The following is a 24125-nucleotide window of genomic DNA, read 5'->3' as shown; positions in this document are numbered from 1 at the left end:
TTATCTGCTCCTAGCAAGGCATTGGTTACATTAAGAGAGAGAACTAGCATATAGGTTTCAGGAGTTTGTCTGGAGCTAGAAAAGGTTTCTCAAAAGCAACACAAATAGTGTTTATGATCCAATATTAAAGATCCTCCACCTGAAGTGAGGAAAGTGAAGTAGAGACTTCCAGAATTTTTATGGATTTTACGATGAATTGGGGAGTAAAATTAAAAAAAATGACATTCCTGTGCATCTGTTTCTAAGGAGTGAAAGTAAATCAGTGACCAGGCTCGTCAGAAATCATGGCAACTGCCCAGGTTTTAATTCTCAGACAGGAAGAGATGTCAGCTGAGCACACTTGCTTTTCTGTCCTATGTGCCCTTCACGATTTTCCACTACAAAGTTACCATTACGAATTTCGTCAAGAGTTCAGTCAACATTAGGGGTTTTAGTGTGAAGTGCCACGAATGTCCTTTTCACTTGGATCAGACAGGAAGGCGTGTTCAACAACATAGTTTAAATTCTTACTAATCACCATGTGAGGACATTGCGTTCTCATATTTTTATCAGATCACTAAAACCGAACTCCAACACACAGTTATTTTTGTCATTTCTGTTACACAAATGTCAGTCAGTCTTGTTTGGCCTTGTGGGATCAGTAAATAGCTGTGAGAGATAAAAATGTTCCACAGACTTCTTTTAGATAAACACAGTTCACCTAAAAGGATCATCTCTGAATTTGCATATGAAAATAAAACATCGGTGAGCTCAGGATGAAGCAGGTCCTTTCATTATTCCGTGGAAGATTCACTTTCACTGAAATTCTTTTGAAACGGTTTCAAAAGAATTTTCAACTGTGACTAGTTTATGTGGACGTAAAAGATGCCCTTACATAAATGGCCACAGCACCTCCACGTGTGTTATAATGATCCATCGAGTCACTCACAGAACATTTAACCATGCTTCAGGTCAGACAGGATTTTCAGTTCGCTGAATATTGCTCCTAATATCTAATCGAGGGCAGCTCGGTGGTCAGCATTGTTGCCTCACAGCAATTCAGGTCAAATGCTGGTTCTTTCTCTGTGGAGTTTGTATGTCCCCCTGTGTGTGTGTATGTGTTTTTTCCAGATACTTCGGCTTCCTCCCACAGTCCAAACACATGCAGATTGGGTTAGGTTCATGGGACACAATTAACCCTGAGTGACTGTGAGTATGAATGGTTGTTTGTCTCTAAACACTGTAAGCTGTTCAGGGTGAACCCCGCCTCTTGCCCAATGTCAGCTGGGATTGGCTCTAGCTCCCCTACAACCCTTAAAGGATAAGTGGTATAGATAATGGATGGATAGCTTATTGAATGAGATGTATAATTTACCATTCTGTAAGTCTGAAGGAGTAAGCATCATCATCATCATCATCATCATCATCATCATCATCATCATCATCATCATTTTTATTGTAGTCATCATCATCCAGCTTGCCAAGCTTGTCAAGCCACATTTCAACACTATGATAGCATGTTTGTTACACAAATGTGATATATTCATACGTGTGGTTTGTGGACATTTTAAATATGGAATATGAGTTAATGTATTTTTTACTCTTGTCAGCCTTCAGAGTCCAGTTTCTATCAATAGAGTAATAAAACCAGAATAGCACTCAGGAGAGCACATATGTGCCAAGGCCCATTAGTCCCCGTGAATTTAATCAGGCTGTACCACATTGCACACACTTGCACAAATCAGTCCCCTTAATATTCCTTTTTTCATCAAGATCCATGAATTATTCCCTGAAAAATCTCAGAATGTTTTTATCAGCTGATCCAAATCTGCAACATAATGTAATGGTTTCGTCCCCGACATCATTTTCCCAAGTTTTGTGGAAATCCCTCCAGTAGTTTTTGAGTAAACTTGTTAACATTCATATAAACCAACTGTTTAGACAGTAGTGGAAAACATACCTCCATGGCAAAATGAATAAGGTTCCATATATTCCAGGTATAGAATGCGTTCATATATGAATTTACCACATGGGAAATCCTGTTCCACATGTGATTTTACGACACAGGTGATGTCTCACATTATTGTGTCAAGTATCTGAAAATAATTACAATGCAGTAATAACATTTGAGAGATATCCCAAAATGTTTGAGAATGAAAGTAGAATTTTTCATCTGAATAATCATATAAATATGTGAATTCCACTGATGGAAAATAACTCTAAATAAGATGTTGTTTTATTTATTTTTGTGAAGTATGAATGCAGATTGATTCCGTGTGGACTTCAGAGACACTGCTGAGCCATCTGACGTGTGAAGTACCACATGAGGGTTTATTTTATTGTGTTAAATATAAACCCCACTGCTGTGTTGCTGTTCACCTTTATACCTCTGATAAGTGCTGTAAGCAGATCAGCTCACAGCATCAGGATGAGGTGTGGTCTGGATTAGTGATAAAACTCTTGTCGAAGCCAATTCGTTGAGATAAGAATCCGCTGCTGCGTGAGGTTCAGTCAATGTTGACTCGCTGTGGATTCCAACCAGCAGAGTCATGTGGCTCCAGCAGTGTGGATGGTATGCTGTTCCACAGAGAGAAGTAAACAAAACAAAAAGGAAGGAGGGCGGGGGGGCACATGTGAGAAGCGCACATAGGCGTTCCTGTAAACACGCACCAGCACACACGCACACACACACACACACACACACACACACACACACACACACACACACACACACACACACACACACACACACACACACAAGCACCTGTCCAGTGTTTTCCCCAGCTGTGAGTACAGTCTGTTTCTCCCAACGACTCCGACAGAGAGACGTTGAGTGCCACTCACACACAGTCAGACACACACATGTGCACGCTTTTCTCTGTGGTTTAGAGATGTCACGTCTGGCTAAGTTTGAAGTGTATCTGAGGGGCTATGATTATTATTCTCTACTACACACGCACACAGACACAGTCACAAACCACACGCTCTTCTCTGGAGAGCCTCAGTGGAGCTGGGGACTCATCCAGTGTGAAGGCTGCAGTGGATGACTCTGCTCAGTGTGGTTTAACGTCGCCTCAAGTCATTTTGATCCAGACCTGGGCTCACTGTCTGTACGCTCCACTGATCGTTCTGCCTGCTGCCTTCACACATAAACAACAAGCTCTGTTCAAGCCCACCACTTCTACAACACTGGACATAAACACGAAAAAATGGCACATGTTATTTTACAGGATATAAATAACAACAATATATATATATATATATATATTGTTGTTATTTATAATCCATCCAGTAGATTCTTCTTGATTGTTCTATCCTTCAATTAATGCTGCACTGTTTTGCACATATGTCATTTATGTGGGCCCCTCCCATATGTCTGTATTTTCTCTATGAAATAAAGTCACTGCAAAAGCTTCATGAGTTAAATCTTTAAATTTTCTTAAATTTTAATTGGAAGCCTTGTTTGTGCTTCTATAAAAACAACACAAATACTTTAGTTTGATATGCATTACATGAATCATTTGGGGCTTATAGTGCTGTTGTCTGCCTGACACATGAATAGGCCCCTGGTTTCTGCATGAAAGAAATTGACTCATTCACTTCATTTCCAGATAAAAAAGATATTTCAGTCAGACAACTCACGTTCAAACATTTATTAACAGTAGAACAGGTTAGTGTTTGGCGTCTAGGCTCCGACTTAATCACTCTCCCCAATATGATTACATAGATATGATGGGAGTGATGAGCAAATACTTGTAACTCCCCAAAACCACACAAATTCAGAGCCTGACGTTATGGATCAGTATCTTCTATGTGTGCGCCATTCACCACCGCAGTGTGGCCATTCTCCGTAGGGGCATTGGCCTGCAGGGGAGTGAGGGGTAAACCCACTGAGAAGAGGCGACTGAGCTTGCTTCTCTGTTTTTCAATCTAAAATCATAAATATATGATCGTATAGTTTGTCACCTAAATCATCCTAATAAAAAAAGGACCAAATGAACGTGAACTAGTTCGTTTTCATCTGTATGATCTGAACTTTGAACTTGTTCTTTGTAAATTTGAACTGGCACAACACAGGTCGTCAGCATAAACCTGAATTACTTCCGTAGATGTGCTCATGGAATAGTCTATTGTAGTGGAGACTGAGGGGGGAGGGGGGTGCTGAGAAACTAGTTTCTCATGAATTATAGGAATTCTGATGCCACTTTAGCATATTGATTTTTAGAATGATATGATTAATTAATGAAGAGTAAATAAAAATCGGTGCCCAGGGCAATTGCCGACCTTTGACTTATGGTTATTTTTTAGTTGAACCTTCAATGTAGAGATGGTTTCTGCCTCCCAAACCCAAAGAGATACTGTCTTATCTCCACCCTAAATATCTGCATTCATTGTCACCAATAAAAACACATGTGAGTGAATTTCGTTTCCTGAAATGATCAAAGAAATGATCAAAGAAATGATCAAAGAAATGATCAAAGAAAGTATTTCAATATTTTCCTATGATTCCTTTGATGCTATAGATAAAAAAGTTACTATGAGTTGTAGAATGTTATGGAACAATGATATCAGCTATAGACAAACGTCATTTGCATCCACGATACTGAAGAAAAACAGCAGAAGCATATTAAACTCTCCATGACTCTCAACGGAACTTGAGCTGAATTTGCTGACGTGTTTCATTGAGAAGTAGATTTGCTCCGTTTGTCGACTATGCAGCACCAAAAAATTGTGACGAGCCTCAGAGCTGAACTCTTCCAAGCCAACAGTGAGATTAAGGCTATGAAAGAGGGGAACTTGTCTCTACAGCAGCAGGTCGAGCAGCTCCAGGAGCAGCTGAAAGTAAGAGAGGATCTCTTACAAAAAGAGACCAAGAAAAGTGATACTCGCTTCAGGGCCTACGTGGACTGCCTGGCCCAGCTCACTAAGTGTCAGGTCAAGTGTGAGACCCTGGAGGCCAGTCTGCAACAGGAGCCGGCTCAGCCTGAAACAAGCTGGAGCACACAGGTGGAGGTCGACGAGGAAAACCAGGCTCTGAAGGAGCAGGTCGACCTGCTCAAGATCAGACAGAGGAGGCTTGATGATGAGCTGAAAAAGAAGGATCAGCTCATCAGGACAGAAACCAAGAGACGGCGTATTCAAACCAACGCCTACCTTGACTGCCTGGCCATGCTCACGGTCAAAGAAAAGGAGGTCGAACAAGAGTCAGGCAGAGACACAGGAGGCGAGACTGCAGCAGGAGATGACTCAGACTGAGGATGTGAGCGACAGAAAGGTGGAGGCCATTGAAAAAGAAAACAAGACTCTGAAGGAGCAAGTTCACAAAATGAGCATGAGCTGGAGAATTTAGAGAGGAAGTGGAGGAGAAAAGTGGAGCAGCTGGAGACAGTGAAGGTGGAGGACCAAGATGAACTGCTGAACCAGGAGACAGATTATCCTCCAAAGAAGAGAGGAATGAGAGGACAATTGCCCTGAAACCTCGTTCCCTTGACCCCTTCTTACCCCAACCACTCCCTACTACTGCCCTCCTACACTACTCTCTCACCCCTTTCCTACTCCCCAAAACAAACCCATCAATACCCACCTCCAACCAATAATGCAAATAATGGTTATAATAATATAATACAATAATATCTGTTTAACATCTACCTATGTGTGTGTGTGTGTTTTTCTGAATATAAATAAATGATTCATGATTCTAATCAAGAACTACAGTGTTGGTTTTGTTTCTTTTTATATTTAAATACTTCACAAGTCGACAATAGACGTTATGGATCAGTATCTTCTATGCCATTCATGCACGGTGTGGCCATTTTCCGCAGGCGCATTGGCCTGCAGGAGAATATACCACCTAGTGAGACTGCTATGTGTGGGCTTGGGACCCGGCTCAGTCAGCCATTCCCCATAGCTCCGCGGCCGTGGGGGGAAACTTACTACCTAGTGGGAGTGATGGGAAATTTTCTCTGCTTAAATAGACCGCCTAAAAATGTGGGTGTGTATTATAGATGATTGTGGAGAGTGAGGTATGTCACATGATTGGAGCAGCGCAGCTCGAGTTGGCTGCCTGAACTAGCTCGCAGGTGTCGCTCCATTTACTCTGTAACATGGGCAACCACAAATTTCCAAAGGCTAAAATGAGTTTCATAAACACTTTAACGGTGACTTAAGATGCGTGATAACCGGACATGAAAGCACATTCACCCGGGTGTTGTGTCTACTGCAGAGTCATTTGACATTTAACCTTTAATACTGATTGTATCCATTTTCATTGCAGACAAAATCCGTTGTTTGTGGGGTTCGTGATTAACAAGTTGTATTTTGCTGGATAATCTGCATTGTGAGGCAAGAGAATTCAACATTAATATGCACTATGTAGAGATCTTGGCTAAAAGACTTGTTGTTGATTGGTTGTGAATGGAGAAGCTGCATACTGCTTCTCTCTTTGGCTGGCATGTAGCCACCATCTCTTCAATGTGTTTTGGTTCACAGACGCATGTCACAACCACAGCAACATGTGGATGTGTTTCAATTACTCTGTCCAAATTACTTTTGAATTGGCAGGGTGCACAATTGTGGACCAACACAATTTGTTTATATTTCAACGATTGTTTTGTATCCAAAAACGCACGAGCTTATTGATTGTATTTATCTGTAGAATTGAAGGCTTCTGTGCAGTTACACTGGAAGCGTGTTCTCATTGCAAACATCAATGCCACTCAAGTAATGTTTGTATTATGGTGATGGATAAAACAGTAAACAAAACTTTAAAGGCAAAAACAACAATTTCCAATTTAAATAGTGTTGATACTGAATTTTCTCAAAGTTATGTAAGATAGATGTAGAATCCAAATTGCTAAAGTTTTAAGTCATTTGGGTATTTTTTTCATTCTGTTTTTTATATGCTAATCTTGCACATTGTTATTTTATTCAATACAGTTTGTGGCAAGCAAATTGCCTTCTTTCTCTCTTTTTCTTCCATCTCATTGACAAACCTTTTTTTATCTCCCTCCCCTACTTACTTTTTCCACCAATTTTACCGTCTATCATCGATCTATGAGCAAGATATCACATCACCTTTTACTGAAAGTTGCAGGATTGACACTTCTTGCACTGATCTCCCTTCATCCAAAACATAACTTTATCCATCTTGTCTTTATCTCATCTCCTCAGGCTTCAACATTCCTCTCTTCATCCTGAAAAGTCAGCTTTTTAAAGAAAACAACAACATGGCTCAGTTCAAATTTTTCATTCAATAACTCCAGATACTACAATGTACTGCTAGATGGCCCTTTATCTATAACCTGACCTTGGGTACTGCTTGGAGAGAAGGGAGTATCTGTAGAATGAGCTGATGTAAACTGTGAGGATGGTCAAAAATTCTCTCACATGCATGTGCACTCTTACCCAGATGATAGTTGAAGAAACACAGTTCTGCCAATGGTTTCCCATTAATTAAAAAATATTTAAGGACACATTTAGCACTGGAACTATATGAGAGTGTCTTGTTGTAGTTTAAACACTTGGCGTGAAAATACAGAGTGGATCTGGAACTTGTTGGTTGGACACATGAGTTGAAAAGTGAGTCTCACTCTTGATCAATAAAATAGCAAACCATTCTGTCCCGATGAGTAATTTCACTATGACCTTATTCTGGGGACTCTTCCAAAACCAACCAAATATTTCATTTATAATCAATAATAGATTAATATTAAATCTTCAGATGTAATTTTCCAGTTTAACTGAATCCATGAGCTGTGGCCTTCAGCAAAGACAGTAACTAAAGTATGCACTCACCCTTCAGACAGCTGTTAAGGACATAAAGGATCTGTGGGTTTCTGTGTGTGTGTGTGTGTGTGTGTGTGTGTGTGTGTGTGTTTGTGTGTGTGTGTGTGTGTGTGTGTGTGTGTGTGTGTGTGTGTGTGTGTGTGTGTGTGTGTGTTGTCTGTGTGTTTGTGTGTCTAGAGAATAACCTGCTGGGATCGAGTAGCAGTGACACCCTGATGTATTGCCAGGCCTTGAGTATGACCCTAAGGAGAGTCCTGTGTTTGTGTGTCTGCTTGGGCGTGTGTGTGTCTTTGGATGATGCAGTTGAAGAAAAGAATAATATCATAAAGAAAAGTGAAGGAGATGAGAACAACGGCGAAGAGAGGAATGTGTTTAGATTGGCAGTTAACATATGGCGCTAAATCTTATCAGTAAACGGTAACAGCTTTGGGGGGTGTGTGTGTGTGTGTGTGTGTGTGTGTGTGTGTGTGTGAGAGGTTATCAGCTACCCACGTTTTACTGCTTGTGTTAAAGCGCTTTCACCAGAAAAATGTTTTGATCTGTTGCCACACATGGTTAAGCATTCACCACCTGACTCTGCTTCGTTTCACACGGCAGCCTGGGGGATAAAGACAGACAGAAGCAGCACAAGAGAAAGTCCAAGTTGTGGAAAAGGAGGGTTGAACTGGTCACACGTGCCTGCCCTTTAACTCCCTGCTCCTTCTCACCTGCCCCCGAAGCTCCCAAAAGCAAATATACAGGATCACTGTTTTCCATTCCAGGGTTTTTCTCTCGGTTCACCTTACACAGACATTTACTTTCTTTCCAGTATGCCACTGTTTCTGTCTCTCTCTTTCTTAACTTGCTTTCTTTCACTCATTCTCTGGTTTAACCTCTCTATCCCTCCCTCTCTCTCAGTTCCACACTCCTGCAGCAATGGGAAATCCTTCAAAATCCATAATTCATGCTTCACTGCTCCTCTCCCTCTCCCGTCTCCCACCATTTCTCCCTTTGTAAGCCACTGTGTGTGTGTGTGAGAGGGGGAGAGAGAGGGTACTGAATACAGATGAAAAATACCAACAAACATATGGTTCAGCCTTTACAAGCAGAAACACACACAAACCCACACACACACACACGAAATGACATCACACTCTTCCAAATACACATCTTATTTACATGCACACACCACACATTACACTCTTATGCAAATTGTTGCTCATTTTAATGATTATGTATGCAAAGCATAAAAAAGCCATTTTAAGGATAAGGTATGCAAATTAGGGAAAGATTTCCATTGACACATGCTGCACATGAGAAATATCAAAGAGAAATCCATGGCACACAAATTAAAATGCATGTAATGAACAGCCTACTCCCTCCTAACCCGCTGGGTCTGCAGGTCATTTGGGATAAATTCACTGCACTCAAAAATTCACAACAAGGCTCGACGAAAGTAGGTTTGTCAGAATGAGTTTTTCTGTAACGCAGAGTAGAGACTAATTTGCTGTTTAAATTCTCTTTATCTTTTACATGAAAAATTAATTCCCAGTTGTTAAATGAATACATGACCCTGAAACAGAATCATCTGAGCAGAATTCTGACATCTTTTTATTATTTATGACAGGTCAAAATGTCTGGAATGAAAAACATTATGTAAAAACTACAATGGCACTCAGTTGAGTGGATACCTACACCAAGGTCCGCTTAAATTCATTCAAGCTGCATGGAATTCAACACAACTATCGATATCACTCCTCTAAATATTAAATATACCAATTTTTTTAAAGATCCGTGAATCTTTTCCTAGGAAATCAGTGAAAATGTAAAAAAAAAAAAAGGCCATCTTACAGTGTTAAAGAAAGTGAAAAAGAAATCCTGGATCAGCCCCCAGATCAAACTTGTTGGATCTGACAAAAATGTTATGGGTTCTTTGCTGACCCATACCACATCCTTCTACCAAGTTTTGTGAAGATCTGTCCTCTGGTTTTTGCGTAATCCTGCTAACTAACAAACAACAAACGCAGATGAAAACATAACCTCCTTGGCAGAGGTAATAAAGGTCAAGACTTTTCTCTGGACGTGAATAGCCATTTGTTACAAATTTGACTGTTGAAATGATGGCCCAATCTGCAAGAATAAGAGCCATGTTATGATTGAGAGTTCACTCTTATAAATAAAGATAATGTCACCTCAAGGTCCACTTGGTGTCTTTTCCAGAGCTTCCCACAGTCGTCATCAGTAGATGGAGTTGCCCAGTTGTAATGAACTGGTAGATGTTCAGATTTCTGTTTTTTCTCAGCACTTCAATGACTTCTTGACCATGAGGGCTTCAGAGTGAGAATCCATTTTTTTGTCAATACCTAAAGTGTAATAAAGCAAAATTATCCTTTAAGACTGGTTTTCACAAGCCCTCAAAACTCACTACTCTTGGATATGACCAATAGAAGCAAACCGCCTGTTTGCCACGTCCTACGTCATCATCGAACAATATTAAGAAGTAGGAGCATACCAGTGGCTGGTGAATTGCTATCATGGCAATAGTAATAAACATATGTTTAATGTTGAATGGTCACCATTTGGTTAGAGGTAATCATAAAATCTACTTTAGATTCAGGAAATTGGGTAAAATAGGTTCTTTCTTGAAGTCACAGCGCCTTTGTATTCATGGTTTATGAGTCATGGCCAAAAGAGAAAATGAAAATCTATTTCAGTAGCTGTGGTGCACACAAAGCATGTCACTCTCACGCACAACAGATTTAGATTGACAGGTACACAGGTAAAAGAGTGAAAGAGTTCTCACCTGAGAGAGAGAGAGAGAAATTCATTGCACACCACTTAAGGGTACGTGCACAACTGCAGCTGAAACTAGGAGGTCTAACTATCTGCATGGACAGTAACAACTGGACAACAGAGCAAAATTTGTGAAACTATGGTGGGACAAATTAGAATATGACGGGTTGCCACTCATTATATAATTTATGGGAAACACTGCAATATTAAATGCTCATATGCTCATATTCATAAGCAATATATATTAGAAACATGCATCAGAATCTGCAGTCCTGACTCTATGGAGGACAGCTTCTGAGCCAGATAGAACTTTCTCGAAAATATTGTTGTTACTAAGAGCTGGAAATAGTTGGTCTAGTACAACCTACTCTAGGATTTTTATTTGTAATGATCAGCAGAGCAGGATTGACTCTGTTTCTTCTTTAAGCAGTTTTGTTGGGATAATGTAATGATAAGCTGCTTTTACAGACCACCCTTGGACTCATTCATTAACAGTCTTATTGCTGTAAAGTCAAAGATGGAAATCCTCACCACTTTCCCCCTTAAATAAAGTAATGTACATAACATGTACTCTCCACTTTTGCATAATATATTTCTCTCAGTCACTCTCAAACAGCCTGAAATGCATACACACACACACACACACACACACACACACACACACACACACACACACACACACACACACACACACACACACACACACACAGACACACACAGTGATCCGACTCATAAATCAGCAGGCTCTCTTGAGAGGGCTGGAAACCCAAGGACAGCTCAGACACGTGGAGCAGACACAGCCAAGACCTCCTGGTCCCATGCCACCCACACTCCCCCACTCTGCATTTGTGTGTGTGTGTGTGTGTGTGTGTGTGTGTGTTTTGTGGGTTGGTCATTTTGGTCGGCCCTCACAACTTTAGTTTTTTAGTTATGATGGTTATGGTTAGCGGTATGTGCTGTGGAATGCATCACATCAATGAGAGTCCTCACAAAGATAATTAAAGTAGAGAAACCTGTGTTTGTGTGTGTGCGTGTGTGTGCGTTTATGTGCATGTGTGTGCGTGCGTGTGTTTCACTGCCAGATTGGCCTTTTGTCTCTCTCTCTCTCTCTATGGCTGTGTGGATTTGCGCAAGGTTATGAATTTGTGGGCAGCCCTCCCTCTCTGGCCCCCCACCAACTCTCTGCTTCCTCACTTTGCTCTGTACATGAACAGCATTCAGTTGTGTGTGTGTGTGTGTGTGTGTGTGTGTGTGTGTGTGTGTGTGTGTGTGTGTGTGTGTGTGTGTGTGTGTGTGTGTGTTGCTTGTGCATGTCCATATTTATTTTTTATATTTTTTTTTGCTCTTATGTCTCTTCCTGGATGTTTACTGCTGACATTTTCTCCGTGCTCCTGCCATTTTTATGTTCCTCAACAAAACACACTCTAAACTCACACTTAACGAGCTTTTGAACCCCAATTGAGCCTGACCCCCATTAACGGCCACCTGTTTTAGGCCTATGGGGAACGTGTTGTAACCAAACACTGTGTTGTTTAACATGATTAACACACAACAATGCAGGGGGTGGAGGATGGAGTGCTATTGGTTTTTAATGATGGTTTTCAGACTCCACACAGCGGCACAGGGTAGAGAGCATTGAAATAAAAACAGCAGCAGGAGAGCGTCTTGTTGTCTTTTGTGTGGTGATGGGACTGTGAGTTATTTATAGGGTCTTAAACACACTGAGGGGACAGGGAGGAGGGCTGGAGAGGTGAGCAGAGGGTTGGGTGGAGAGGAGGGCTCGCTCAACAGAGTTGCTGCCAAAGCAGGTCAGCTTTTCTCTGTCTCTTTTTTTCACATTTCCTTCACATCCTTACAGCCCCCCCCCCTCCCTTTTTCATTTCATTTTTTTTTTTCATTTCTCGCTCGCCCATACCCAATTCTTTCCACAGATCTGAGGGATAATTCAAATTTTTCCTCTACCATAGCCTCTGAATTAAATCTAATATCTCTCAGGTCCACTCGTGCTAATTTGGCATTAATGCTTCAACACAGTCTCTTTCTCCTCCACCTCTCTTATCTCCCTGCAGCTCTTTTTCCCAGAGTGAAATTCAAGTGTAATTTAAAAATCTTCCCCTGAATCAAATCTAATTTTTCTCACTGTCTCTCTCACTAATGTGTATTAGTGCTCTAATGCTCTGTTTTCTCTCTGGTGAGCTCTCTCTGGTTATGCTTCTCTTTTTTATCCATGTGTTCCTGTTTCTCGGACTTATAGTGTGAGCAGACTGAAAGAGAAGCATTCATTGTGTTGTAGAAGAAAAGGTTTCTTTTTGATTCTTTTTGACATTCTTGACATATTCAAAGGTTTAAAACATTTCCGTCTTATATTTTTTCACACTTTCCTCTCTTCTCTTGTTTCCTATCTCACTCCTTCTTTTCATCTCTCTCCCTCCTTTATGTCTCACCACCCCTCTCCCCCCATTCCTCTCCTCCAGAGTGTAACCAAGGGTGCGAGATGTCTGGTCAGAGAAAATGTTCCCACATATCAAAAGGCTCCATGGGTTCTGAGTGGAAGCGGCCAAGAGAAGGAAAAGGTCAAGTTGAATACAGTGGGTGAGGAGAGAGGGATGAGGGCCGAGCTGTGAAGAACAGTGATTAATACGAGCAGCAGAGAGGCGGTGGCGCTGAAAGGGCACCGAGAGTGGGAACTAATACCACAGCGCTCTGTCTTTTATTTCCACTTGGAAGTATCCATTCTAAGTACTTCTTTTATCACTTCTCATTCAGTCTTTGCATCTCCTTCATTCTAAATACACTTATGGATTAAATGCTGTAGCTCTAATAACGCACACAGAAATTGAAACAGGTATTTGATACAACACATCATTCAAACTGTTTTGAAAGTGTGTGTATTGGGGGGTATTATCACACACTTTCAACGTATAGCAAGAGGTTTTAATGATTTTTATAAAGAAGCAATTTAAATTTACTAGTGGTGTCATTCTAAGATCAAGACCAAATGTCTATATGCTCTGCCCTTTAAAAACATTGATAGTTCCATTGTATTTGTATATTAAATAGAACGTTACATCTAAAAAATATATACTGTAATGTCTGAAACATGCTGGAAACCACTGTGATCCCTGCGCCAACGCGGCTCCAGAGGAGAATATCAGAGGACATTCAGGCTAAAAACATGGCACAGGAGCAGTGTGGAGGCATTTGGTGTGTTTTTCAGTTGTTTTTTACGTTTAAAGAATCGGTCACCATTTACTTCAATTGTATTGGATTTTGGCTGAAACAAGTGTTTTGTGGACTCAAACACTTCAACCACCCCTCCATCGGCATAGTGGTGAGTAGCTAATGAGTGAATTTTCATTTTTCTGTGAAGTATCCCTTTAAGATTTTTATTTTCAATTTTTTTTTTACTATTTATGAGTAAAGAGAGTAAAATAACTATTTTCTTTTGCACTCGAGAGAAATGTTTCTATTGCTTTTATATTTTAACATTGCTCCATAACCTGGCCTGATGAAAACCCTTCTACGTATGTCTCTCCAGAGCCCCCTCAGTGGCAGCCATTTTCATTCCCTTTTCAGTTTCTTTGTGTCGTTTCTTTCCTTCTTCTCCTCCTTCGCTTTCTTTTCAGTTCCCCACACCATGTAGCACCCTCCAAAAAAATAATAATTAAAATACAATCACAATAGACAAATTTGCTCCCCCACAGGACATTGAGTGGTGCAAGGTACTCCAATCAATGGCCTTGTTCCTCCAACACAGGCCCAGAGCTCGTAATTTGCATGACAGTGGACGAGTTAGCAGATCTCTCTCCCCTCTCTCTCTCTCTCTCTCTCTCTCTCTCTCTCTCTCTCTCTCCCTCTCCCTCTCTCTCTCTCACTCTCTCTCTCTTTCTCTCTAATGCCGTCTATTTCTCAAGAACAGCCACAAACACTATTGCATGCATATTATGATCACACACTTACTGCTCTCCATAACAGAGTAAAGACAAGGACATTCATACAGACACAATGCAGGCACACACACGCTCTCTCACACCCACACACGCACATACACACACACACACACACACACACACACACACACACACACACACACACACACACACACACACACACACACACACACACACACTGAGAGAGAAAAATGCAGTAAAAGCAGAGGTGGGTTGTTCTTTAGGCACAACGTGTAGCTGTGAAGTTTCCTTTGCACATTAATCCAATTTACTGTGGCCCTGATGTGCTCTGGTTCCTGTCTGCTGCTGCTGCTGCTGGTGGGCGGATGTTGGTTTGTTTATGGGAGCTGTGCAATTTACTGTTCATTAATCCTTCCCCCAAGAACCAACTGTCCATTTTTGTTTAGTGTCAGTAACTAGGCATAGCAGGTTAGTCAAGCGTTGGAGTCATCAACACAAGCGGTGTACATGGGCCTGTATTTAGAGCAGTGTTTAGCATACAAATAGTTTGGTATCTTCTATCCTTTCCATTGTCACAAGATGCAAAGTTTAAGAAATTAACTGAACAGTGTGTTCATATGCTCCAATGTAAGCAACTCATGTTAGCATGTTTAGCTAACTAGCTTAAAAATCACACTTGCAACCTAGTACCTATTCTGAGGTAATAATGACAATAACAATGATAATAAAATTGATAATGTACTTTTCCCAACACTGTTACACAGTGCTTTGCATAAAGACAAATAAAAGCATACTATGTAGATAAAGAAGAATAAATCAAAATAACATACATAAAATGTATTTGATTAAATAAATAGGAATAGTCTGTATAAATAAAAGCAGGTGTCACCAAAAGCTTTCATAAAATGAAAAGTTTTAAGAAGGGATTTAAAAGAAGCTATAGACTTTATAGGTTTTAAGCTCATTAGACGGAGATTTCAATAGCATGGGAGCTTAAGGGTCACAAGCAGTGACCCTGGAGTATACTAACTGGACAGTAACACATCATGGCGCATTGATGTGTCAGCCCATGATGGCACGTCAACATGCTTCCATAGGGTTCCATTTGGAGATTTCTCTGCAGGTGTTTGGATGTGTTTTATACTGCAGTCAAAGTTTCAATATAAAAATCTTCCTTTGGGACAGTTAAATTCACTGTGATGAATATCAGAGTTTAGAGTAATTGTCCTGCATGTTACTAATTCTGGAGGATTCGGCCAAGACCATTTGTTGTAACGAATTGGTTAGTTTTTGTTGAAAATAATCTAAAATAACAACAAAGCAAACATTTCATCTTTGTATTGCTTCTCCAGGTTTTTCTTCAATAACATCAAAAAAATAAATAATGGAATTGATAAATAGCGAACAACAGTTGATAGGATAACTCTACCAGCCACAGTAATTTCTGTCAGTTAAATCAACAGTTGCTGTGTACGATTGATGAGTTTGCATGTGTCTGAAATCAAGGAGCCATTGTTTCCAATGTTACTTTAAATTTTAAGTGAAGAATCTGTTACTGTTGTCATTGTGAGCTGCATACATGCTGTTGAAGAGAAAGCTTGATGGGCGTAGCAACAGTAACTAAGGGAGTCAGGGCCTAATAAACACACACACACACACACACACACACACACACACACACACACACACACACACACATATACGCCTGTCTTCCCTTACAGTCTAGCAGGTGAAGAGCAGAGAATAGGTTTGTGCGTGCGGCAGCTAAGTGGCTCAATGTGCTATCGACTGGCTCACCGTGGCAACCTGCAGAATTCCACCGCCTCCCCACAAGCCTGGCAGACTGTTCTGATCTGTTCACCCTCCCTTCCCTCCTCCTTCCTTTCCTTCCTACCTCCCTCCCTTCCTCCCTTTCCCCCCTCTCTCCCATCCCCCACTCTAGCAGCAGCTCCAGGGAGGCAGTGACGTGAGGGCTCCCTTCTTCTGAGAACAGATCACGGACAGAGAGCCTGGTGTAGAGGGTGAGGGTGAGGCGAGAGAGAAACGACAAAAAAGGGAGAGGAAAAGAGCAGGACAAGAGAAAAGATAAAGATCCTCCCCCTGCCAGCACTCGTTGACAATGACACTGGGAGAGTCATTTCGAAGCAATGAGCCAGAAAACGCAGAGCTGCCTCTGCCATTCATCCTCCTAAGCACGACACTCAGTCACCACCACGCCACAGACACATTCATCTCTGAGGGAGAAGCTCTGGCTAAATAAGATGTACAGCAGAATGCTCATATTATAAAAACAACCATTTTGAATGCAGTGACTCATATTCATGAAAAATAGCATGATGAATAATAGAGACGTGGATTGAGATTGTGCAGCACAGTGCACTCCTGCTCAGTATATTCAGTTTTAAGATATATTACAGTATTTGTGTTTATATAATTCTTTAACAAAAATCAAATAAGTAATATGTTGTGGATTGAATGGTTGATTGATTTACGTGTCCCCCACCACATTGTATCCAGCCTGTATGGCTTGCAAGACACTTGACAACAACAACCAAGATAACTCAGGAGAATACAATATGTCAAATTCTAAAATAATCTGATATGTCCTATCATGAAGAATACACACTTCTCATCTACATGTAGCTTTACATCATCATAAATACATTAGTAAAAAACATTGATAAGTAATATCCCCTTCATTTGAGATGCTGAATATAGAGATAGATAAGCTAGATAAATGCACCCATGTTCACAGCAGTGCAGTGTCACTTCACGTATTTTTCTCCAAGTAGGACATCTTGTAATTGCCTCAAGTGAATATTCATGTCCCAGCTCTACTCCACTTTCTCTCTCTCTCTCTCTCTCTCTCTCTCTCTCTCTCTCTCTCTCTCTCTCTGTGCAAATAATCAGAAACACCATTTCATTTCCACCAATCAGCCCCAGGTCATGTGCTGACGATGAGATGGAAAACACAGCGTGTCGTTAAGTTGCCAGCTAATCAGTGTTGGCTAGTAATCCACCACCCCCCACCCTTTCCATCATGTCTTCCAAACAGGCCCCTTCTCTCCCCCCAGCACCTCCACCGCTGCTGCTGCTGACTGCTGCTGTAGTCGGTCTGTGAGATGGATGGCACAGCACTAATCACCCCCTGCAGCGCACTGTCAGCATGGCTGCAGGCCACTCTTAACATTTACTCCACATGATCACGCTCGCACACAATAAACACAAGCCTATAAGTGAGAAAATCTACTTTCACTCCTCTCCTTCCCTCGCTCTCCTCCTCCAGCTCCCTCCCTCTGCCCAAGGCCCACTACACACCACCACTTCTCTCGCTGTCACCTTGGACAGATTCAGTAGTATGCAGCTATGTCCTGAGGGTTGAGGGGAGGTAGTTCTCCTCCTCCTTCTTCTCCTCTTCCTCCGCCTCCTCATACATTGCTTCCTGCCGTTATCTCCGGGCTGGAGCCTCATCAGGCTGCGTAAAGTAGCTTTGGCTTCTAGCTGTCTCACCAGCAGCCTCGACAGGGGAGAAGGCTGCCAGAGGAGCCGGGAGGGAGGCCGCTCCATTATCAGCATCCTCTATGTGGCCTGCTTCAAGGTTCCTCTCAGGCAAGCTTACAGTCAAGTCTACTTTACAGTGCACACACACACACACAGAAACACAGGAGTTGTCATTTTGTTTCTTGGTTGTATGTATTTTTTTATTCCAGTGCAAATACAATTTATTATTATTATTATTATTATTATTATTAATAATAATTTTTAATCACTTTTAATATTAACCAGAAACATTGGGTTTATGTGTCAGTTCCTCTGAATCAGAGCTCCTGTCTACACAGTGACCTTCAGCAGTCATTTGGGGAGACATCAGTAAACAAGAGTCTGAGAAACCCACTCCTTCACTGAAGATGTTTTCAGACATGACCTCCGGAGGCACTGGGAGTCGGGTCTGGACTTTGTCCAGATGTTTCCTTTCACACATGCACAACGCAGCGGGAGGTTCTCGCTCAGTCGTGTTTAAAACAGAAACAAATCCTCTGGAGGATTCAGGTGAGGGGTCGTGCAGCAGGCAGAGGCAGAATGTATTGTTCAGTCGCAAAGTCTCGCCATCTTCGTCGGAGGTTTTTTTAGAGTATGGCTCCTCTTTTTCATCTGGGCATATTTGCCTACTTTTTGTTTTTGTTTTGTTGTTTTCATTTTGGGGTCTGTTGCATGCTAGCAACTCCCCCACACACTCGCATTGAAACCTGCAGAGCATTTCTTGCTGTGTTCTCACGTGAGCTCATCCGGTTGTTAAACTCTGTTGCATCTCACTTGGACATTTGCATTCACACATACATCTCCAGAGGAGGATCTCTGGAGTTCAGTGCATGTCTGAAAGCAGCTTCAGAGTAGCCTGAAGTGACCAATGCCCTGTATTTTTTGTCAGAGAGTGAAAATTTGAATGTAATTGAAAGATTAATGTAAAAATGCCTTAATATCTCTGCTGGTAAAAACAGGATGCCCCTGTGGAGGAAGACAAGTGGTTTATGACATTAAGTGCAAAGGAGTACGTCTGTGAAATACAAAGAAATATTCACAAGATACTGAATAAACAGCTGAAACAGAGAGCATCAGCCATCGCTGAACACCAGATCAAGACCCACAGAAACCCAGGTCATCAATCAGGTGGATCTGGCCATGATTTTAGCTCGCAGACGAAAAATAGGTGACTGTTGGCTGCGTGTTGACTAGGACAGAGACAAGGACAGTCAATGAGAGTCGAATCCAAAGATCCAAAATGTTGCATTATGGGAATTCTAGGATCCAGCATATGCAGATTTTGATTAACACTAGGGACTTAATAACAGAAAATCTGGACCCTTGTCATTCCAGAGGCGGCTCATTTAATTCTGCATCATCATCTTCTGCTGCTTCTCTCCGATCTTTTCCAAAGATGTCTTCAACCTTCTATTTTCTCTCTCTCTCCACCAAATTAGCTCTGGTTGTTGATCTGGTTCTGTTTAGGATTCTTGGAACCTGTGAGTGTTTGTACTGTTGTCAATATTTGTTGGTAGAACACTGCAGGCTTTTAAAAATAAATCTGACAATTTCTCACATTCTTAAATGTTGCGGTTTTTGTCATCTCTATGGATTACTGGTAGAAAATACGTCTACAGATGTTTGCTCTTAAAAAGATATTTTGGTTCCAAATGGGAACCGGCTTTCCAGATCTGCACCAATTAACTTTTGATTGAAATGCCCCAAATGGTTCAAAACTATGTTGGTGAGAAAAGTATCAGCGTATCAGTGACCTTCAAGAGGATGAACTGTTCTTCTTTCATTTTCCTCACCTCTTTGATTTTCTGGCCTCTGTTCGTCTTCTCTCCCTCATCTCCTGTAAAGTCTTCATGCCCTCTGCCTCCTGCACTTCAGTTCTTCCCCCGGCCGTGAAGCGTTTCCTCTGAAGAATTTTATTTGGTGCAATTGTTCAGTGGCCAAGTCCTGCATGGTTGTCTTATAGTCCTGTTAAAACAATAAAGAAGTCATGTCATGGCTAATATAATGACAGGGCCCAATTTCATTTAGATGGTTTTATGACATGACTGAGTGATAAAACTGTTGGAGTCTGTGTTTCTCTTGGCACTCCTCGGTGTAACTTCCTCATGTGCCTTTATTTTGTTTTCCATGACGTCTGCCAGTCAAACGTCTGCTCTCTCTGTGAGCGTGTGTGTCCTCCGTGTGTTTTTCTCCGTGGTTCATGTACATATCTGCTCTGCTCTTGACCTGCTGACCTGCTCATCAAATGAAACCATGAGTCAACTCTACAGCCAGACCGTCTCTGTTCCAGCCTCCCCACCAGATACACAATTACGCTGCTTTCCTCTGGCACCATGAGCATCAGACCTAAAGTGAACAAAGAACCGGAGGTGCGATGTCACCACACAGCACCAGGAATCATTTGAGACGTTTTTAGACATGAACTCCAGAAAAACCCAATGGCTCCACAATTGGATCCAGAGTTTATCCAGAGGTTGACTTTCATTTATTCACTGTCTTGACATCATCGTCGGGGTCTTCTGCGTGTTTGGCTCCGCTTTTTCATCCTGAAACATTTGTATTCATTTTGTTTTTTGAAGTTGCTCCTGCCGCGTGTTTTTAATGTCATCAACACACCTTGCTGTGAGTCCTCCAGAGGATCTCCTGCTGGGATCTCACATGATAGGAACATGGATAGTATCCAGAGCTTTTACGAAGGGGCTGGCTGTGGAGCCTCTCAGTTGGACATTTGCGTTCTCACATACAGCCCCTGCAGAGAATGTCCAGAGATTATCTGGAGTTCAGTGAATGTGTCAAAGCAGCTTTGCTGCAATGTAAACAATAGAAGCCTGTTAAGCACCAGTTTGTGGTCACAACCTGTTGTTGTCCACTTGATTTCTTGTTTTCATTTTGTGTGCCAGGAGCTGAACTTGTAATGGAAACCACAGCCAGCTAACGTCATAAGCCAAGCACTGAAGTCAATATTCACATCTATGAACCCATGTCATCCTGCACAGCTGATTGTGGGTGAGTCAGACAAAGGTGGGGGAGGTACTGTTGACTCCAGAATGACGGCATGTCAATGGAAAATTCATTTAGTGGTGAATAGTTTCAGTTTGTATGTGTTTGTATTATGTATAGAGACTGAAACCACGTCACTGCACAGGATTCATTATGTGGACCTTTCTGCTCTGAGTCACTGCTCAGACAGTCGTGACTGCTACCTGCCTCTGACGTACACACACTTACACACAGAACGTACACATCTTCATCAGTTACACATCTAAATGGGAGTGTGAGTCACTGCGCTGCCAGGGCACATCTTTTCTCCTCTCTGTCTAAATGCACAGGAGACGCAGGCAGCTTGTGTCGTGAGCGGGGACACTGCGGACGTAAGCAGACATTTGAAGCTAACCTCCCACCAGACTCATTTCCCCCATGACTCATGTGTGCCCATTAACTTCCACGTCAACACATTCCAGATTAAAACAAATCCTTCAATATCAGGACTGTGTCTTGGATCTCGAACTGCACGATGGTGATTTGTGAGGGTTTGATTTTTGTGCGTCTCTACAACCTTTTGAATTAGACTCAAAGGACGAGGTAATGAGCGGAACTTCATGAATCAAAAGACAAAAACATCCGTCACACCCCAGCACGCAGTGGGAAATTCCATTGTGTTTTCCTGTAATGCCTCATATAGAGAGACGAATCTCTCTGAGATGGTGAAATGTTAGAGGTGTGTGTTCATTTACCACTGCCGTTGTGTAAATGGTAAATAATCTGAATTTATATAGCAATTTTAGTCTCCTACAGTTTTTGCCATTCAAACACACAATCATGGCGCATCTATGTGCAGCGCTTTCTCTATAACAGCCGTCAGGGACAATTAGGGGTTCAGTATCTTGCCCAAGGACACTTCAGTGTGCGGAGACTGGAATTGAACTGCCGATATTCTCTTTGTAGTAATTGTGTCATTTACAACACAACAGTATGTATCACAGCTTTGTGCCATCAGTCATTTTATAAACAATCAAATGGTAAAATGTGATCAAATAAATAAATGTGTATTGTGTAAAATATATATTTTTTTCTCCTCCTGTCCATTTATTACCATCAAAACTGATAACGTTATCAGTTGTTGGTGCTTTGTAACCTGCCTGTGACAGTGGTGACTCACCTGTTGGATTTTCATTCAAGTGGGAAATGGTTGTTGTGACTCTCGGCTGAAAACAGAGAGCAGTGACACATCAGAGTGGCGAAGATGACCGTTTTGGAAATTGTTCATCTGTGACGAGCGACAGAACCGGCATTGTTCGCATTATAACTAACCCCACTCAACTTCAACTCTCACATTATCACAACTGTCCTGTTCCCAGAAGAGACCTCAGGCACTTTGAGACTTTAACAGGTTTGAAAACATTTTCCTAAGACAACTGTGATCATGGGATCTTTCATCTTATGTTGAAATACTTGACTTATTTGGTTTATATAACCGGGTCCTTAATTCTTACTTTCAGGTCTGTCAGATTACCTGTGGTTAGCTGCTTTCCTGTCATGTTATGGACACTTAAAAGAAACTGTTCAGTTAATTAATTTAAAATCTCTGAGCACCAAGACATTTTCTTTACCGGTGCTTATTCAAATGCTGTCAGCAGCCACACTTTGCTGCACTTTGTACCCACTTGTGAGCAGGAACAATGCCCTGCAGGGGGTTATGATTGAACCTTGATAGCAAGAAAAATATTTTTTATTCAGGACCATTAAATTCCACTTCAATTAAATTCTGTTCTTATTGAATTCTGAAGGTCTGAAGACTCATTTATAGAAAAGCGAGACAATGTGAGTCTCTGTTTTTAGCTCTTGAAATGGAATTTCTGTAAAGAGTGCAGGTGATCTGAAACATCCCCTGTGGGTTTCTGCGTTTCTTTATGTTTTATGTTATTTGTCAAATCCTTTCCACTGGGCTCAAAGCTCCAGGTTCACGAGTCCTTGTCTCGCCTCCATCCTCCTGTTTTTCCTCCGCTGCCATTTGACCTGCAGACCGGTGCTGTGACGCATGTGGACTGTCATTTCTTCCTACATGGAGATGTCATCTCAATCAGATGTAGCCACTCACAAGAAAGGGCAGTGGAATCATCATATATTAATAGATCCAAGGGATGTCAGTCTAAACTCTCTTCGTTATCCCTATTTTTTCAAAAGTTTGGTTCAGTGTCAGTGTTTGGTGGTCAGTGTTTTGCTCAGTGCTCGCACGAGCATTTGTGAGGCAGCAAAAAGTCCCAATGTATCTTTGTGTGTGTCTCATGTTCACATCTCGTCCCAAACGTCTCCCCTCACTGTCCTGGCTACTGAAAAGAATCACATGTCTCCCTGACTGACGCACAGACATGATCAGTGATCATGTGCTGAAGTGACATAATGCTGACGTCACTGAGTTATCTGCCTTGTACAAGGTGCAGGTGTAAAGTTGACTTATTTCTAAGTGACTGTAAAAAGTCACCTGCTTTATCAGCCATGCCTTATGTTCTCACAGTGTTAATGACAGTGTGAGGATACATTTCATCCGTATGACAATAAAATGAGCTCATGTCACATGTTGCATTCTCTGTGGGAAAGTCACGTCATAATCACCAGTGCGCATTACAATTAAAAAAGAATAATATCCAGTGGCCCCAAACGAATGAATGAAGACAGATAAGTAAGAAATGCGTTTTTATATCTTTTTTGTTCCTGAGAATTTGGCTGCAACTTCCCCGCGCTCCTGAAATAATATTTTACAGGAAGACGTGATGGATTTAGATGTAAAGATAGATCGGAAATGTTCATCAGACATCAGACCTGTTTGTCCGCGTCTGCCAGATGTTCTGCTGTGGATCTGAGGTCTTCTCTCACTTTTTCGTTCGTAATAAAAAAATGATGACGTGCGGAAGCGGGATCCGCGCGTGCTGCTGCTGCTGCTCAGGTGAACTTTCTGTGCGCGCGGCGCCATTAATAAAACGTGCACATGCGGCATCACATTGCCACAGCGCATGACGCACGTGGCATGTTCCAAATAGAAATTAAGAGTTTTCTTTTACACAAATGTCGCACGAGCGCAGCTCGGGCATCATGAGACAGCCACGGCTTAAATCGAATATGTAATCGAACAGAATGGGC

The sequence above is a fragment of the Hippoglossus stenolepis genome, chromosome 2, assembly GCF_022539355.2.
Source record: "Hippoglossus stenolepis isolate QCI-W04-F060 chromosome 2, HSTE1.2, whole genome shotgun sequence".
NCBI classification, from domain to species: domain Eukaryota; kingdom Metazoa; phylum Chordata; class Actinopteri; order Pleuronectiformes; family Pleuronectidae; genus Hippoglossus; species Hippoglossus stenolepis.
Note: the sequence above shows the minus strand (reverse complement) of the source record.